Raw genomic sequence first — 6,106 nt, 5'->3', positions numbered from 1 at the left:
ACCTCAGAGTTGTTTTAATTTGTCTTTCTCCAATCAACAGTGATTTAGAGCATTTTTTCATATGACTACAAATAGCTTTGATTTCTTCTTCTGAAAACTGCCTATTCTTATCCTTTGACCATTTATCCATTGGGGAATAGCTCTTATTTTATATATTTGAAGTAGTTGTCTATATATTTGAGACATGAGGCCTTTATCAGGAAATCTTGCTGGAAATTTTTTTATATTAGTTCATTGTTTATGGTAGATGTTAGCAAATTGTAGTTTCCCTGACTATCTCTATTAATTAGGTCTATTTGTGCTCTTAGTTCATCTGAGATCATGATTACTACCCTTGCCTTTTTTTACTTCAGTTAAAGTATATTAGATTCTGTTCCAGCCCTTTGTCTTAGTGTATCTTTTTTTAATGACATATTGCAGGGAACAGCTAGGTGGTGCAGTGAGTAGTGCACCCACCCTGGAGCCAGGAGGACCTGAGTTCAAATCTGGCCTCAGATACCTGACACACTTATTAACTGTGTGACCTTGTACAAGTCACTTAACTGCAATTGCCCGGCCTGCCCCTCTCAAAATATACATATATATATAGCTGGATTCTGGTTTCTAAACCATTCTGCTATCTAGTTCTGTTTTATGGGTAAGCTCATGCTACTCACATTCATAATTATGATTACTGTGCATCTTTCTCCATCCCATTTTCTTCTGTTTCTTTTCTGTCTTTTCATCCTGTACCTCCTCAAAAGTCTGTTTTGTTTATGACCACTGCTTCCCCAATTTCCCCGAGCTGCTTATCCCTCATCCCATATCCTTTACCCCTTTCCCCTCCTATCTTGTTGTATAATTTTGATTTCTAAACCCAGCTGAGTATGTATAAATATTATTTCTTCTTTGAACCAATTCTGATAAGCAGAAGAGGTTCAAGCATTGCCCACCCCATCCCCACCCCCATGTCTTCCACCACTATAAAAGCTCTTCCTTGTGTGTCTCCTTTACATGAGAAAAATTTCCCCCTTTTATCTTTCCCTTCCCCCTTCTCCCAGTGTGTCCCTCTTTCTTAGCCCTTATTTTCTATAGCTATCCCACTGTAGTCATCCTTATTTCTCACTCCTTTAAAATATCATTCCATCATAGTCAATGCACACCCATGCTCTCTATGTATACTCCTTCTAACTGCCCCAATAATGACAAAGTTATTAGGAGTTACAACTATCATCTTCCTATGCAGGAATGTAAACAGTTTAACATTGTCAAATCCCTTATAATTTCTCTGGTATTTTCATGAGGAATGCTTGAAAGCCCTCTGTTTCATTTAATATCTATTTTTTTCCTCTGAAGGATTATACTCAGTCTTGCTAGGGTAGATATTCTTGGTTATAATCTTAGCTCCTTTGTCCTCCAGAATATCATATTCCAAGCCCTCCAATACTTTAATATAAATACTGCTAAATCTTTTGTTGTCTTGACTGTGGTTCCACAATATTTTAATTGTTTCTAGCTGCTTACAATATTTTCTTCTTGACCTGTGAGCTCTGGAATATGGCTATATTATTCCCAGGAGTTTTCATTTTGGGATGTCTTTCTGGAGGTGACTGGTAAATTCTTTCAATTTCTACTTTATCATTCTGGTTCTAGGGTGTCAGGGCAATTTTCTTAATAATTTCTTGAAAGATAATGTCTAGGGTCCTTTTTGGATCATGGCTTTCAAGTAGTCTAATAATTCTTAAATTATCTCTCCTTGATCTATTTTGAAGTGAGTTGTTTTTCCCATGAGATATTTTACATTTTCTTTGAATTTTCATTCTTTTGAATTTGTTTTATTATTTCTTGATGTCTTATGGAATCATTAGCTCCTGGTTGCCTGGGATAATTTTCAAGTAATTATTTTCTCCAGTGAGGTTTTATACGTCCTTTTCCATTTCACCAGTTCTACTTTATGAGTTCTTTTCTGCAGTGAATTTCTTTTACATCTTTTTCCATTTGTCCAATTCTGCTTTTTAAGGAGTTTTTTTTTCTTTTCAGAGGATTTTTGTATCTCTCTTACCATTTGGCCTATCTGGGGGGGGGGGCTCCTTTACTAAACTGTTGTCTCTTTTTTCATGATTTTCTTGAGTCACTTTCATTTTTTCCCTCTACACCTCTTATTTGATTGTTAACAACAGGTTTTTTTTAATCTCTTTCGGGAATTCTTTTTGTGCCTGAGACCAATTCACATTTCTTCTTTGAGGCTTTGAATATAGCTGTTTTCATTTTTTTGTCTTCTTATGAGTTGGTATTTTGATCTTCCCTGTTACAAAAGTAGTTTTCTGTGGTCAGATTCTTTTTTTTGTTCATTTGCTCATTTTCCTAGTCAATTACTTGACTTTCAACTTATGTTAAAGCTGGTCTCTGCATCTAGGGTACAGGGGGCACTGCCCTAAGCTTCAGGTCATTCATGTTGCTGCTTTCAGAGCTAGTTCTGGGGTGTTGTACGTTTTCAGATTTTCCAAGGTGGTATGATTTAAGGAGATTTGTGATCACTGTTCTCCTGTCCTGTGCTTTGGTCTGGTCTGTGAGCAACCATAATCACTTTTTCCTTCCCAGGACCTGTGACCAGTATCCCCACTCCTCTATGATTGCATAGTCTAGTATGTTAGTGCTCATCTTCACCTTGTAACTGTGACCTGGAATGATGTATGTGCAATGCAAAAGAGTCCTGAACCCAGTGCCTGCAAAGGGTCCCCTGTATTCTCCTCCAGACCAGCTGTCCAACCCTCTATGTGTGGGTGTAGAGCTGCAGAAGCCACTGCTACTGATTCCATAACCCTCAAGACCTGCTGCTGAATCACCAGGATGTGGCCTGCACTGTACTTAATTCAACTGTTTTCCCAGTGAGACATATTTTTCTTGCTGAACTTCTAAGTTGTCGTGGGCTGGAAAAAGTGTTCATCCTGTCCTTTTTTGGTTCTGCTGCTCCAGAATTCATTTTAAGGCATTATTTTAAAGTTCTTTAGAGGGGAATTTGGGAGAGATCTGATGAGTCCCTGCCTTTAGTCTGTCATCTTGGCTTATAGATAATTTCTTGAAATGTGATGTCTAGGCTCTTTTGATCATGTATTTCTGGTAGTCCAATAATTCTTAAATTATCACTCCTTGAACTATTTTCTTGGTCAGTTGTTTTTCTCCGAAAGTAATGTCACATTTTAAAAATTCTTTTTACTTTGTTTTATTGTTTCTTGATGTCTCATGGAATCAGTAGCTTCTGGGTGCCCAATTCTAATTTCCAGGATTATTTTCTTCAGGGAACATTTGTAGCTCCTTTTCCATTTGGTCAATTCTGCTTTTTTAAATAGGTCTTTTCTTTTTTTGTTTGTTTGGGGTTTTTTGTTTGTTTTAAAAAACAAACAAATCTTTATTTCTAGAAATATGCAAAAGAAATCCCCACCCCACCCCAGAAAAGATGCTATTCTCTCATTTCCCCTGTCTTCTTCCTCTTCTTCAACATCTCTGATGTAAAGGACATTGTTGCATCTTATTAAAACTTCACCAAGGTGTTCAGACAATGCCCCATCTATGTATTCTTCTGTATTTGCAAGCTGCATGTTCATGTAGCCATCCACAGATACCAGGTAACCTTTGTACTCCATGCCCCACTTAAACTTCACCATCACCGGCTTCCCTGTCAGTCCATTCAGGAATGATTTGTGGTTGAGGAGTAAACTCACCGTGTTCACCAAAGAGCACCACTGGCTGTCTGCCACCACTGCTGCCGATTCTCAAGGAAAACTGCCCTGATATTTTGGAACCAGAGGTTAAAATAGAAATGGAAAGAATCCACCAATTACCTCCTGAAAGAGATCACAAAATGAAAACTCCCAGGAATATTACAGCCAAATTCCAGAGTTCTCAAATCAAAGAGAAACTATTGCAAACCTCCAGAAAGAAAGAAAGAGTCATAATCAGGATAACACAAGATTTAGCAATGCCCATATTAAAGGATTGGAGGTCTTGGAAAACAATATTCTGAAGGGCAAAGGAAGTGGGATTACTACCAAGAATCGCCAACACAGCAAAACTGAGCATAATGCTTTGGGCGGGGAGGGTGGAGTGGGGTGTGGGGGGTGGATATTCAATGAAATAGAGAACTTTCAAGCATCCTGATGCAAGGACCAGAGCTGAATAGAAAATTTGACTTCCAAATATGAGATTCAAGAAAAAATAACAGGGTAAACAGGAGGGAAATCATAAAGGACTTAATAAGGTTAAACCATTTGCATTCCTACAAGGGAAGATGATACTTGTAACTCATAAGAACTTTCTCATTATTAGGCCAGTTAGAAGGAGTATATATAGACAGAGGCACAGATAGGAGTTGAATATGATGGGATGATATCTAAAAAAAATAAAATCAAGGGGTGAGAAAGAGAAATGAATGGGGAAAAGGGAGTAGAATGTGGTAAATTATCTGGCATAAATGAGGCAAGAAAGAGATTTTGAAGTGGAAGGGAAGCTGGGAGTTGGTCGTGGGGAATGCTTGAAACTTATTCTCATCTGAATCACACTCAGTTGAGTATAGAAAACTATTTTACTCTACAGGAAAGTAGGAGGGGAAAAACAACAGGGAAGGGACAGAACTGTTCATAGAAGGGAGGGCAGATTGGGAGAGGCAGTAGTCAGAAGCAAAAGACTTTTAAGGAGGGACAGGATGAAAGGGGAGAAAGGATAAATTTGGAAATAGGATGGAGGGAAATACAATTAGCAATCATAACTGTGTAAAATTTTGAAGGATGTTTCTCTGATGAAGGGCTCTTCTCTTAAACATATAGGGAAATGAGTCAAATTTATGGAAATAAGAACTATTACCCAATTGATAAAGGATCAGAAAGATATGAACAGTTTTCAGTTGAAATAAAATTATCTATACCCATATGAAAAATGCTCCCAATCACTAATAATTAGAGAAATGCAATTTAAAAAATCCAGAGGTACTATCTCACACCTATTAGATTGGCTAACAGGACAGGAAAGGAAATTGACAAATGTTGGAGGGGATGTTGGAAAATTCAGACACTAACGCATGGTTGGTGGAGTTGTAAAATGATTATGTAGAGCCATTATGTAGAGCAATTTGGAACTATGCCCAAAGGCCTATACTCTTTGACCTAGCAATACCATTATTAATTCTGTATTCCAAAAGAGATTAAGCAAAGAGGAAAAGGACCTATATGTACAAAAATATTTATAGCAGCTCTTTTCTGGTGACAAAGAATTGGAAATTGAGGGGTGTCCATCAATTGGAGAATGGCCGAACAAGTTGTGGTATATGATTATAATTGAATACTATTGTAATATAAGAAATGATGAGCTAGATGCTCTCAGAAAAACTTGGAAATACATAAACTGGTACAGGGGGTAAGTGAATAGAACCAGAGAACATTGTCCACAGTAACAGCAATATTGTAAGATGATGAATCTATGAATGACTTAGCTATTCTCAGCTATGCAGTGATCCAAGACAACTCTGAAGGATTTAGGATGAAAAATGCTATCTACCTTCAGAGAAAGAACTGATGGAATCTGAATACAGATCAAAGCATAAATATTAAACTTTCTTTATCTTTCTTGGCTTTTTATTTTGGTCTATGTTTTTTTTATAACAAGACTAATATGGAAATATGTTTTGCATAACTACACACTTATAATCTATGTCAAATTGCTTGCCTTCTCAATGAGGGGAGTGGGGAAGGAGGGAGAAAATTTGGAACTCAATTACAGAAAAAATTTTAAGTGCAATTGAGGAAAATAAAATACTAAATTAATAAAAAAAGAAATTAACAAAATCTGAAAAAATCATAAAGTAGATAATCACCATCTTTAGAAAGCCTATTCCAACAGACTTTGAAAAATAACCAAATCTTTATCTCAAAAGTGTAAAATGATTTTGTGTTTCTCAACAGTAAAAAGTCTTATTCCCCAATTTGGAGTTGGAAACTTATCTCTTTCCTGTGCTTCAAATCAAACCAGCAAGTGGAATTTTTAATAACAGATGGCTTGCAATAAACCTTACTCCCAAATCACAAATTCTTCACAACATATTTGCTTTTTAAGTACAACTTGCTATTTATGTTTT

General features: G+C 36.7%; 1 pseudogene; it reads right to left on the bottom strand.

Annotated features, from left to right (window-relative positions):
* Positions 1 to 3,439: 3,439 nt before the first annotated feature.
* On the bottom strand, positions 3,440 to 5,055 carry LOC118832141 (annotated as a pseudogene).
* Between the last annotated feature and the right edge of the window lie 1,051 nt (positions 5,056 to 6,106).

The sequence above is a fragment of the Trichosurus vulpecula genome, chromosome 9 (genome assembly GCF_011100635.1).
Source record: "Trichosurus vulpecula isolate mTriVul1 chromosome 9, mTriVul1.pri, whole genome shotgun sequence".
NCBI classification, from domain to species: Eukaryota; Metazoa; Chordata; class Mammalia; order Diprotodontia; family Phalangeridae; genus Trichosurus; species Trichosurus vulpecula.
The sequence above is the reverse complement of the archived record's forward strand: the minus strand, read 5'-3'. Positions and strand labels throughout refer to the sequence as shown.